The 13554-nt window shown below is 45.5% G+C and overlaps 1 protein-coding gene across 4 annotated transcripts in view; it reads left to right on the forward strand.

Moving 5' to 3' along the window:
- The window catches only part of KIF5C (kinesin family member 5C), a 162434-nt gene extending 151609 nt beyond the window's left edge, over positions 1 to 10825 (forward strand). For all 4 annotated transcript variants that reach the window (XM_007078543.3, XM_042994424.1, XM_042994425.1 and 1 more), the window contains one exon: positions 9190 to 10825. The gene's annotated coding sequence lies outside the window, so the exon portion shown is untranslated. The remainder of the gene's footprint in view (positions 1 to 9189) is intronic.
- Positions 10826 to 13554: the final 2729 nt, after the last annotated feature.

Consider the following 13554-nt stretch of genomic DNA (forward strand, 5'->3'; position numbering starts at 1 on the left):
TCCCTAGGTGCGTGAGCTGGTGATACTCCTTCACTAGTGTTTTCCCATAGACGACGGGACAAAGATGTGCCCATTTGGTATGACCCACCATCCCTCTTTGCTTAGTGTGCCCCCTTCTGTTGAGGCCCAACTTCTTTCTTCGTTTGTGTACAGGGGCGGGGAGGATTCCCTCTGGGGCGCAAGAGTCATAGTGTTGGTAGGAGCTTTGCCTGGGTCACCACAGGCGGCCACTCTGGCTGTTTTGTCGGCCAGGCGATTTCCTTGAGTTACGGGGTCGTCTCCTTTCTGATGTCCCTTACAGTGTAGGATAGCCACCTTGTCTGGCAGCCATACGGCCTCAAGAAGCTCTAGTATTTCTTCCTTGGTTTTGATAGTTTTCCCTGCAGCAGTAAGGAGGTCTCTTTCTTTATAGATGGCCCCGTGTACATGCACAGTAGCAAAGGCATACCAGGAATCAGAGTAGATGTTAACCTGTTTACCTTTGCTAAGGATGAGGGCTCGGGTTAAGGCATACAGTTCAGCCCATTGTGCTGACCATCCTTCCGGCAAGGCCTTGGCTTCCAGAACTTTGGTGGTTGTGGTTACTGCATATCTTGCTCTTCGGCTGCCCTCTTGTAAATAGATGCTCCCATCGCTGAACAGGGTGATCTCCAGGCTTGTTATAGCCTGGTCTTGGAGGTCTGGGAGGCTGGCATAGACTTCATCCACTACTTCGGAAGAGTCATGGTTGGGTCCTCCCTCCTCCGTGGGAAGGAAGGTGGCCGGGTTTAGTGTTCTTACTGTTTCGAGAGTGACCCTTGGGTTTTCATAGAGAATGCCTTGGTATTGTGTCAGCCAAGCATTGGAGAGGAAACGATATCCTTGGGTGCTCACATGACCACATGTGGGACCTTAACATTAGGTGTTTGTTCCAGCGTGAGTTTGTCTGCCTCCTTGATGAGCAGGACTGTGGCTGCCAGCGCTCTGAGGCACAGTGGCCATCCTGCAGCCACAGGATCAAGTGTTTTTGACAGGTAGGCCACTGGCCATTGCCAAGGCCCCATGCTCTGAGTGAGCACTCTAAGGGCTATTTTGTCCTTTTCTGTATTAAGAGGTTAAAGGGCCTTTCTGTGTCAGGCAAATCCAGGGCTGGGGCTCATCCCAGAGCCAACTTTATTTCTTTGAAAGAGGCCCTTGCCTCCTCAGTCCATGTGAGGGGCTCCCAGTCTGGCCCTCTCAACAGTCATAGAGGGGCCTCGCTATGGCTGAGAATCCAGGAATCCAAATGCGACAGAACCCTGTGGCCCCTAAAAATTCATGCAAGCCTCGTTTTGTTTGGGGCTGTGGCAGTGTGGTGATAACTTTCTTCCTTTCCGGTCCTAGTTCTCTTTTTCCTTTTGTGAGGAAGAAGCCTAAGTATCGGACCTGCTGCTGACAAATCTGTGCCTTCTTCCAAGAGGTCCCATACCCCGAGTAGGACAGGAGCTGCAGGAGGGGAGGGCCTTGGTACCTTTCTTACAGTCTTCTTGGGTGTCACTGGCAAGGAGGAGGTCATTTACATATTGGAGGAGGACACACCCTGTGGTTTCCCTCGGAAAGTCGGCGAGGTCTGCAGCTACTGCTTCCCCAAAAAGAGTGGGCGAGTTCTTGAAACCTTGGGGAAGTCGTATGGTCAGCTACATCTGGCGCCCTGTAACGGGCTCAGTCCATTCAAAGGCAAACAATGGTTGACTTTGAGGAGCCAGGCGGAGGCAGAAGAAAGCATCCTTTAGGTCGAGGCATATAAACCATCTGGCTGACCCCAGAATTTGGCTGAGGAGAGTATACGGGTTCAGAACCACTGGGTGTAAGGAAACAGTCACATTGTTAATGGCCCTCAAATCCTGTACTGGTCGGTATCCTCCTCCTGGCTTCTTGGCTGGCAAGAATGGGGTATTCCAAGCTGATTGGCAATCAGTTAGGATACCTGCTTCTCTGAGCTTGGTCAGGTGCTCTTGTATACCCATTCTAGCCTCGAGTGGAAGGGGGTACTGCCTTTGTCTCTGAGGTTGGGCTCCAGGAATCAGGTCAACAATGATGGGGGCCCGACTCCAAGCTAGTCCAGGTGGGTTATCTTCAGCCCATACAGAGGGGAATGTAAGCCTGAATTCTAAGGGGCTACAGGATAAGTCCTGGGCGCAGAAGAGTCTCCATTCTTCTTCCCTTGGCAGGGTAATCGCCAAGACCAGGGTTTTCTTCTGCCTTGGGTTTAATTGGAGGCTAGTGTGTCCAGTGGGTTCAAAAGTTATCTGGGCCCCAAGTTTGGAGAGCAGATCTCGGCCCAGGAGAGGAATTGGGCAGTCGGGTAAGTAGAGGAATTCATGCCGGACCTTGTGACCCCCAAGTTCACACTGTTGAGCTTGACAGAAGGGCTGCTGCATCGCCCGTGTCCCAGTAGCCCCAAGTATGGTTGCCGTCTTTTGGCTTAAGGGCGCCACTGGGGAAGTAACAACGGAGTATTCAGCCCCAGTGTCAACCATGAAAGTTATTGTTCGGCCCCTACCTTCATTTCGATCGTGGGCTCATGGGGGCCAAGAGAGAAAGAGCCCAGTCCCCCTCAGTCCGATTCTACCCCAGCCAGACCAACAAGGTTCTCGCCTCGAGGTTCTTCCCAATATGGCTGGGTTTTGAGGGCCCCTTCCGATTTGGACATTCATTCTTCAGTGTCCCTGCTCTTTGCAGTATGCACATTGGTCCCTTGCTAAGGGGGCTCTGGCCTTCCCCCCTTTGGGTGGTTGGGGTCTTCTCATCTTTGCCGCGTCTGTTTCTTTTAGTGCTGTGAGAAGGGCGGCCTTCTTTTTTAGTCTTCTCTCTGCTTCTCTTTTGGCTGCAACTTCTCGGTTCATGAAAACTTTATTGGCGACCTCTATCAGCTGAGTGATATTCATCCCAACAAAGCCCTCCAACTTCTGGAGTTTTCTTCTGATGTCTGGGGCAGCCTGTGCCACAAAAGAGGTATTTACCATCTGTTGACTTTCTGGTGCCTTGGGGTCAAACAGGGTATATACACGCTATGCTTCACATAATCTTTCATAGTAGTCTCCGGGAGACTCCCCAGGGTGCTGCGGGACTGATGATATTTTCGTCTTGTTCATGGGCTTTCTGGCTCCAGCTAAGGCTCCCCAGAGGAAGGCTTCCTGGTATCATCAGATGTGGGCCTGTCCTTCTTCTGTGGTGAAATCCCTTGTTGGGCGTTCTTCAGGTGCAGCAGCTTGAGCCCAGACAGCAGGGTCATTAATCCCTGGAGGTGCATGATCTTCTAGGTACTGTCGTGTTTCTCTTATCCTTCTTCTTTCTTCTGTATTAAGCAGAGTACGGAGTAACTGTTGACAATCTTCCCAAGTAGGTCAGTGGGTCTGGAAGAGGGACTCCATCAAGTTGACCATTGCTTGTGGCTTTTCAGAGTATGATGGAGTGTTGTGTTTCCAGTTGAGGAGGTCGGTTGTGGAGAAAGGTTGATAATAATACATCATGGAACGGCTGGGCTGGACTATTCCATCCTCATTCTGTCTTTCAGGCTCTCATGTCTCCCTTACAGGCATTTGGAGAGAGTTAGGTCTGGGTCTGGGGTGCAGTCTGGCTGCTGGCCCTTGTGGGGGAGGGTTCTCCGGGTCTGAGAGGGACGGGGAGATGGGTGGTGCCACTGCTGTGGCGACTGTGGTGGTGGTGACGGTGACTGCGGTGGCAGTGACTTCGGTGGCAGTGGCGTGGCGACTGTGGCCCTGGTGGAGAGACAGATGGGGGAGGAGTTTCAGGCTCAGGGGGAGGGGGGAAGGAGCTCGGCAAGTCATAAGGAGGTGGAAAGACAATATCTTCCTCCGCATCTCTTTTAAATATTAGAGGAGCGGTGGGTCACTTCTTTGGCTCCCTGGGTGAGCCTCCAGGTAAAATGGTTAAAACCTTTGCCTGGCTCTGTTTGCTAATGATGAATCACACCCAAAGCGAGGGATTTCGGGCAATTTCAAGCCAGGAGTCGATGTATGGAAATTGATCAGGGTGGCCTGGGTTCCCAGTGACTATTAGCCAAACCTGCTGCATTATTTGAGCATCTAATGTCCCTTCGGGGGACCATCCTACATTGAATATGGGCCATTCTAGTTCACAAAAGGTCCTTAACTTCCTGGGTGTCATTTTCACCCCATAATCGCCTGAAAAATCCCTTTTTAAAATTTTTGAGCATGACCTTTAAAATCGTAGGCTTACTCTGTTTTGTTCCCATTATTAATTTCTTTCTCGTGTTCGGTGTCGCAAAGACAAAGGGAGGGTATCCCCTCGGATGAGAGGACCAATCAGATACTTCTCTCTGGTCGCATTCCTGAGGGAAACTTTAGGTGAGGTTTGGCTGTAGCGGACTCAGCTTTGTGACTTGCAATCGGAATCTGAGCCAATACCGCCCTGGACCTTATACGCTCACCACGCACAGGAGAGCACATTTAGACTCCATAGACTCTTGGGGACCTTAAGGGTGCCTGTCCGTGGAGCCACAAACTCGAACTCAACTGGCAAGCCTGGCTGAGCCACACATTCACACACACACACACACACACACACACACACACCAGAGTCTATTACATTCCCTCCCGCAAAAATTCTCTACCTGTGAGACCTGTTAAGGCTTCCAAGGATTGATCAGGTCCCCCTTCCACCCTTTTGGGTGGGCCTGACTTCTTTGGGGCCCCGGCCTTACTGGTTCCGATGTCGGGTCCAGGTCCTCATCTACCAGGTCTGAGTCCGGTGGGAACAACAGAGTGGGGCCAGCCCGAGGCAACCAAGAAGGAGACTGCCGAAATTCAGGCAGGGCGCACCTTCTCCCTTGCGATCCCTCACTCCATCACCGCCTCGCTGTTTTCCCAAACAGGTGGCAACAATGAGCCAGCACGGTTGGGTTTCCCGGTCAGGGAACCAAGTATGTTACGGAACCAGACTGGAACGCTGGCGGAAAAACCAAGCAGCACTCGGAGATCTTGGTGGATTGGAGATTTATTTAACACTGGTGGGCTCAGAGGAAACTGTTTCTCCACAGTCTGAGCCTGGAATGCAAGTGGGGAGGGTAATTTATAGCCGACAGCCTCCATATCTGTGGGGGTTTTTGCATGCACAGCAAACAAAAGAAGAAGAACCCGGAGCAGGAGTCTTTAAGCTAGAGACCAGAGTCTGTTTTAGTCCTGTTGGCCATTTTGGCATACTTTATTTACTTCTCCAACAACATCAGTCAGGGAGCCTCTTTTACAGCAGGTCATGTGGGATCCTTAAGTCAGCCACACATGTGGTCTACCTCTGAGCCACTGGGCTGTTCAACTTGCTACTGCTGTTGGAAAACCCTAGTAATTAAGTGATTGAGTCACAAGAATGTACCTGCAGCGGGGGACTCTGCTTCAGGCGGGGTACGAAGCTGGGTGATTGTGGCTTCAGGGTATGAAGCCCAGCTGCCTGGGGTTGAATCCCAGCCTGGCTGTGTACTAGGTAAGTTACTGCATCCGTCTGTGCCTCCCTGCCCTCTGTGAAATGTGCCACATGACTATGTTGACCTACAGGGTGGCTATGGGGATTAAATGCATTAATATACACAGAGAGCTCGGGCGGGGGCCTGGCACAGAACGGGCACGTGTCAACATTATCTCGTCCAGGGCCATCCTATCTTCTACAGAGATCCTGAACTGTCAGTATCACACATCTTGTCAGTTGTGGATCCTGGACCAAGAAGTCCGATCGGCTGTGTAGCAGTTTTCAAAATTCCTGGCCTTAGGACCCTTTATAGTCTTAAAAAGTATTGACATCAAAAAGCTTCTACATTCCTGGGGTATGTCTCTTGATATGTTTTATACTATTGATATAAATTGAAACAAAAATTTTAGATATCACTATTGTCAACCAAAATGCCACTTTTAATGAAAAGTAATTATTTTCCAAAACAAAAACAGTAGAATGGCATTGCTTTGCAGTTTTGCAAATCTGTTTAACATTTGGCTTAATGGACAGCGCTGGATTCCCCTCTCTGTTCTGCATTCTGTCTGTGCAGTGTGTTTATTTTAGTTGAATTAAAAAAGCCCAGCCTTGTCACTCCAGACAGGATTCTTGGTCATGGAGAAGTTATGATCATAGCACCTTCTTCACCCAGGGTTCGCTGGGTGTTGAATGAGTAATGTGAAAGAAGAGTGGAAAGTCCTAGTGGAAGGAGTGAAAGGGAATGGAATGCTGTGTGGCAAGAACTAGGGCCAGTGTTGTGGTGGATGTGGGGACAGGCCTGAAAGTATCAACAAAGTGAGACTCGGGGAGAGAGGCCAGAAGTGACTGCAGACGGGCCCTATGGCACAGGACTTAGAAACCAGCACTGTGAGCTCAAAGGATGCAACCACGGAGGAGACGGAAGGAAGAGCGATGCTCCCTCCACAGCAGATTGCACTACTGCGCCTGTGAGATAAAGCCACTTCTATTCAGCAGTGGTACGTGAAGTTCCATTGGTAATTCTTATAATGTGGGGATTGAACTGTAGAAAGGCAAAAGAGAAGATAAAACTATGTACTGTTTGGATTAAGCATAAATCCACTTGCAAGCAATTGCAAAAGCTAAAGTTGGGGGGAAAAAATCTCGAAATACGTTCTTGCAAAACTCTTGTATAATTAGCTTCTTTCTTCAGCCTCCCCACCCCTTCTAAAGAAAGGCGATTTTATTTCCTTCTAAGTCTGGTCACACGTTGCCACTCTGAATTTCCATCTCCAGTTTGGCAGAGGCCCAGGGACAGCCTCGTAGCAAGTCACTTCAGCCAGTACCGTGCTTGCAGCTGAGTGAGGAACAACTCTGAGCCATCCAAGAGGGTCCACAGAACTGGGTGTTAAATGTTCTCCAGATTTGCCGGCCTCGCTGGGTGGCTGCTCTCTGCCATCAGAAGTCAGAAATGGTTTCTCCAGGGGCCAACCCGTTTACTTTTATAAATTCTATCCATGTCCCCGTGCTCTGGATTTATCAGAAGAGATGAGCATTCAGATCGTTGGGGGATGTTTGGGAATCCTTTTTTTTTGGGCTTGCTGGAAAGACTGCTTTGGCAGATGGGCTATAAAGATCTTTAATTCAGAATGCAGAATGACCTCTTCATGGTAAAGGATGCTTTCTTCATTGGGGGTATTCCTGTGTTTTTCCTTTCCACAGCCTGTCACGTCTCCGGCTTCTCACCCGCCTTGAGGTGACTAAGCAGGTTGGGTCTCCTTTGTGGCCCCCTGTTTCTAACGTACTGCTGGCCAGAACATGCTGAGTCTTGCCCATGCAAGGGTGGGGGGTTTGAATGAAAGGCCGTGGTCCCCTGGCATTTCAGAGGCCACCCCACCAAGCGTATGTCTTTAATCCTAGGCTCTGTCAACAAGGTTGGCAGCAATCCTCACGTTAAACCCTAACCCTACAATTTAAGGTGTGTGCTCCTACCTCCCTGCCTCCAGGTGGTGGTCTTCCGAAAGCATCCAAGAGCCTATTGGTTTTCAGCTCAAACTGAATTAAAGTGACAACTATGACCAGGCTTCTAGAGTCTTCATCTCTTGTCCTAATAATAAGCACAAAATCTTACCGGAAAGGCTAAACATTCAAGATGCTCTTCCCAGAGACGAATCTTTCTCTGTAACTTCCAAACAGGACATGAATATTATCATGTAGGGTTCTTGAAGCCATTTTTAATGGAGCAGATTTCTACCTGTGGAGTTACACCATTGGAGCAAGAGATGGTAGCTACCAAATGAGCTTTCTATTTTTTGTGTCTGTCTCTTTTTTCCTACACAATTTCTGTCTTTTTTCTCCTCTTCCCTCCCGCCTACCCACTTTGCTCCTACCTTTTTTATAATCCCTTTACACATGCTGAATTTTTACTATTTATTTATAATTTACATCCTGCTTATTTATGCAAAATATGTGAGGTTACTTACAATATTATAACACAGGAGTCAGGAGAGCAAAGAGAAAAAAACTAGAGAGGGAGAGAGCGCTGTAGCAGGAATCTGAGATGTTTTGCACAGTTGAGCACTAAAGTTGGATGTAAGCCTTCTTCTAGAGGGAAAAACAGCGCGATGTGTCAGGTTATGGAGTTCCTTTTAAAACCAGATGGACACGTGGGTTTTTCTTATGTGTGTCATATTTCCGTGCCAGGCAATTCCCTGTTTCTCCAGGACGAGGCTCTACTTATCGCTGCTGTCACCCCCTCCCCATCCCACAAGCACCTTGAGCTCTGCACAAAACCCATAGGAAGATGACTGGCAGACCCACGGCTTCCAGCTGGTGGGAAGAAGCTGAACCCTTTGCTTTCTTCCTGAAAGTTGACTTTATTAGAGTTGGTCCAAAGGCGACAGAGGCCACTTGGGGCTGGCCTCTGAGTCAGGACTTAGCCCAGACTTTTATCCTGGAGACCTGAGCCTGACCAGATGGACCTCTGGTGGGCAAAATCAAAGGGGATGTCCTCCGAGTAACTTCCTCAGCCCAGGGAGGTGAAACCTACCTTTCAGCCGGGACTGGGAATCTGTTTCTTGAGAGAGCCTGCGTTAGGGGTCATGTCTGAGCTGCCTCAAAATCCCAAGTGCTGGCAAGTGCAAAGGTGTTCGAGTACTCCTTAGGAATGAGAAAATGCATTCCGTTCCTCTATCACCAGTGTCAATAGATACGGGACTTTTGGAAGAGACTGTGGTCAGGGCTAAATGCTTAAATCAAAAGCAGTAAATAGGAGCTGTGCTGTCTGATACACTAGCCACTAGCCACATGTGGCCACCGAGACTTGAAATGTGGCCAAGTCCAAACTGAGATGTGGTCAAAATGTAAAATATACACCACATTGCAAACACTGTGGGAAAAAAATTGAAGTATCTCAATAGTGATATTGTAATGTAAGATAGCTCAACCTGTAATAATGATTACACGTTGAAATGACAATGTATTGAATTTATTGGGTTAAATGAACTATATTATTAAAACTCATTTGACTTCTTTCTTCCCGCTTTTTAATGGAGCCACTTGAAAATTTAAAATTAAATATGTGGCTCACATGGTATTTATATTGGGCAGCTCAGGTCTGAATATCTAGAATATTCATCTAAATATCTAAATACTCTAGATATTCTAAATATGAAAACATTTTTTGAGGAGTGTATTTCCACTGTGTTCCCTAACGCCTATGTTCTCTCTCTTGTTCTTTTTCAACAGATACGGCTCTCCACGCAGCATGTCAAGGACTACGTTAATCACCAATTCCTATATTTTTTTTTCCCTCCTACACAAAATTTCCATTTTCTTTTACATTTGTTTACCCCAGCCATCTGCAGTACACCAGTTTCAGATATTTGAGCTGTGTAGAATTTCTGTGTGTAGAGGTGTGTGCTTGGACTTTTCCTGAGAAATCTGAAGGGGACACTAACAGAAGATCCACTTACCCCTGGGAACCATTGCCAGGACTCGGCTTCGGGGTGCTGGGTGGTCTCTGGGCAGTCCCTGGAGCCTCCTCTCTCCATAGTGCACAGTCCCAGCAAACGCCCTCCATGCCATTCCCTGGGGGGAACATCCAAGTGCCCTGGAGGTGGGGAATCACGCTCCACTGCACCTGTCTGGTCTCCTGTAAAATAAACATATTACTTTATATTTTTAGGGAACAACAACAAAAAAAGTGCTGCTATCAGGTTCAAAATTTTCATTCTGAACACTTTTCCGAAACAAATTACCCCAAAGAAGCATTTTGAATATCCCGGTCACATCTTTGGATCTGTGAAATACACTTTCAGTAGGGCACCTGTTAAAATGCAAAACAAATTTCTTCAAGGCAGAAAAACAATCTGACAGTAGCAATGTAGAATTTGTTCATTCAAACACATCTATGTAAATGTGAAAAGTCATAAAATTCACCTGAGCTGCTTGCTAGTGAACGTGCAGCGACTAGTCTCAGCCAGCCCACTTTGAACATCCTTTCTTCAGGAGTGTTGAAAATGCTGCAAAGTTGGGTGATTGGAAATGGGGTGGCCCCCTCCTCACTTCCTCCTCCCTAACCCTACTGGAGCTCGTATTGGGGATGGCTTCTTCCTGTAGGGAACCATCTTAAGCCTTGAGGGGGTACTGCTGATGAAATCCAGGATCATTCATTCCCACAGTTGAAAAAGGAAGCCCTCCGGCAGGGGAGTAATTGACAAATATTTGTGCCCGTGAATAAGTTGCTGTAAGTTGTTATGTTAACCCTTCATTGCTGATTGTTTTTTTGAGTTTGTTCTGTGGCTTCAAATTGATAGATTTCATCTTCTTAAGCAGAATTAGAAGAACTCGGTATGGATGGATTTTTTTTTTTTTTTACATTTAACTATTGGTTTATTTAACACATGAATTTAAAGGTGAATCAACTCTTACTTCCAGTTGTGGATTTTAGAATGATTGATTTCCAAGTAGTAAAGTCTTCAGGGAAGCTGACAAAGCTTCAATTAACTTGGTCTTGTGTGCTGCTACTAGTTTTGACAAATTGGAGGGTAAGTCAGTGACGACCAGACTAATCTCAGTGAAAGCATCCATCCTATCTCTGTGCCTGCCCACGATGAGGAAGCTGGCACTGTCCCTGCTGCTGTCACCACAGGAATGAAATGTAGGCCGGGTAGACATGGAGTTTTCTCTTTGCTGTGTGAGTCGTAGTTGAAGTGTGTGTGTGTGTGTGTGTGTGTGTGTGTGTGTAAAGCACTGAGGACTGTGAATTAACTTCCAGACTTTTCTTGTGTAAAATTTCCCTAACACAGCAAAGCTGCTTTGACTTAATTTATTTGTTAAATGTTGCACTTTGTTTATGTGTTTTTTTTTTTGGGGGGGGGGACTAAGGAGAAAGAAGAAGACATTCTACTGAAGTATTTATTTCATAAATATGACAATTTTGCATTCATTTACATTTTAAAAATTCTTCTTTTGATTTTCTTATATTGCCAGTAACTTGCCTGCTGTACATGCTCAATGGCTATTTACAGTCTGATAGAAGGGGCTTTGTAGGGCAGGATTTGCAAACCTTATCAGGTAATAACATATGCCATAGATTATAATGTTGCTGTTAATATGTTTGGCTCTGATTTTAGAGGCTGAAGCATTGGTCTTGGAGAGGATTGCCAATTAGTAGTTGAGTGACCCTACTCAACTATCATGCAACTGTATTACTTTATGTTTGGAAATTGGACAAAGGTCAGTAATTCTTTCTGGGGGCTCTCTTGTTAATAGATTATTTTAGATTCTTTCCAAAGTAACTTTTCTGTGGTTACCCCTTTTCTATTTCTCAAGAATCGCTTGGTCCTTTCGTGTTTCAAAAAGAACTACGTGTTTCACTTGTAGTTCCATATTTCTTGATCTCCACAAGGGATTGACAAAATTCACACCACTTTTATTCACAGAGAAAGTTGGCTTTGATGTCTCTTAAAGATAATTCTGCTACTTGCTGATCAGCCAGTCAGTTCACCTAGCTTCAATCTTTATGGACCTCTAAGCTAACTTTCCCACACTGTGACTAAAAGATAGGCAGATTATCGGGGAATACAGTATATTCAAGTGGATCCCTAAATATCACTTGGTATAATAAACTAATATCAGGACCATATTCTCTGTAGGCCACTTTTTAAAAAAGCCACATTGATGCAATTTTCCTTGGTTTTTAAGGTTATTACTCCTTTCCATTTGTACTCTAAATATAAAAACCACACTTCTGAATGGCTGCGCCTTATGATTATATTTTTGGTTGTATGCTGCTTTTTGCTAGAGAGAGAGAGAGAGAGAATGTGTGTGTTTCTCCTCTGTGAATAATTTTATATTTCATGCTACTTCTTGAAAGTTTACTTTTTGATGCTATAAGGGAATAGCCAGATGGTTTATACAAATAATCTCTACCTGCAGGATGGTGGATTGTTAAATTAGAGAAATGTTGGTTGGGATATCAAGATTTGTGGTTGCATTTAACTGACCAATTGCATTTTTGTAACATAGTATGTTCCTTCATTGACTGTATTATCAATTCATAAAGTGCTTTTAAGACTTCAAAAGATTTATAGGTGGAGACTAAAATATATTAATGCCAAATGTGTTTTGATCGTTTACTAGACAATTCTGTACAAATGCCTCATCTCTTCAAAAGCTGTACGGTTGGTTTGTTTGAATGGCAGGTAGTAGGGAGAGTAAATGTGGATTCAGACTTTTAAAGGAAATAGTACCATGATTATAAAAAATTAGAATTCATAGTAATATTGGGATAAATGAAGAAAAATGTTTGTCTGGAACGTAGCATCTAGTGACTTTGTGATGCCCTAATTTCACATGAAGAAGGGACATTTCTGTCCAAGGCCAGACCAAGCCATCCCCAAGATTCATGGGAGAATTATCAGTTCTCTTTTCCTAGAGGAATAACTGAAAGCAAATAAAAGTCTTGACAGTCCCCTCTTTGAAGTGTATTTTTTTTTAGCAGGGCAGGAGACATTGAGAGTCTGGCTACATGACATTATTAGGGAAGTTTTTCCCTGGAAGGGAGCTGGGGGAGGATTTCACTTCATTGTCTCACCCTGAGTAGCTTGCGTAAACTAAAGGAACCACCGTAGCCTAAAATGGTTTCATTTAACACTAACAATTTAGACTGTTTAAAAGTATTGAATAAGGGCCAGGTCACTGCTGAAAGAAGCACTGCTCCATGAAGTGTGCTTACACATTTACATATCGTGTACCAATTTTAAATAATTTTCATTGTGTGCAGATACAAGGGGAATAGGGCATCCTGTAGGATTGTACATGTTTAGTGTGTAAGTATGTAATGTGTACTGCAGATGTGTTTTCTCTGGGCTTTATGTCTCTGTACAGTAGCTTTCATTAAAAAAATTTGTGGACAGAATTGTTTTGGTGGTTTGAAGGGGACAATGGCCGCTTATATCAAGTGATGATGCTGTAATATAGTACATGTAACAAAAGATCTGGAAGTAACCCTCCCCTGGCCCGTGGAAAACTTTGGTTATCCTCCAGGTTCTAAAATGAAGATGTATGGATACTCTGGCAGACTGCATGTTGTATAATTTGAAAAATACTAAAAGTGGAAAATAAAATTGAGTTAAACTTTGTCTGGTCTGTTTTTTTTTCTTTTGTGAGTCGTCCTAAAGGTATTCTCACCTAAGGCCTCAATGCCAGTGTTAGGAGGAACCATTTTTTGGCCTCAAAAGAACATTTCAGCGAACAGCCGCTCAGACCCAAAGCATGAATAAAGTCAGCACTGACGTTTTTGCCTCTGACTTTGCTCAAATACCTATTTTATTTATTCATTTATTTTATTTTATATTTTACATTTATTTATTTTTGAGAGAGAGAAGGAGACACAGAATCCGAAGCAGGCTCCAGGCTCTGAGCTGTCAGCACAGAGCCCGACACAGAGCTCGAACCTACAAACTGCAAGATCATGACCTGAGCTGAAGTCGGTCGCTCACCCAGGCGCCCCCCCCCCATTTTTATTTTTTATCAAGGAATCAAGAAAACCTGGCATTTGTTCCTTAAGCGGTGAAAAGATGGCAACTGATATAAATAAGTATCTTA

Source organism: Panthera tigris, chromosome C1, assembly GCF_018350195.1.
Source record: "Panthera tigris isolate Pti1 chromosome C1, P.tigris_Pti1_mat1.1, whole genome shotgun sequence".
NCBI classification, from domain to species: Eukaryota; Metazoa; Chordata; class Mammalia; order Carnivora; family Felidae; genus Panthera; species Panthera tigris.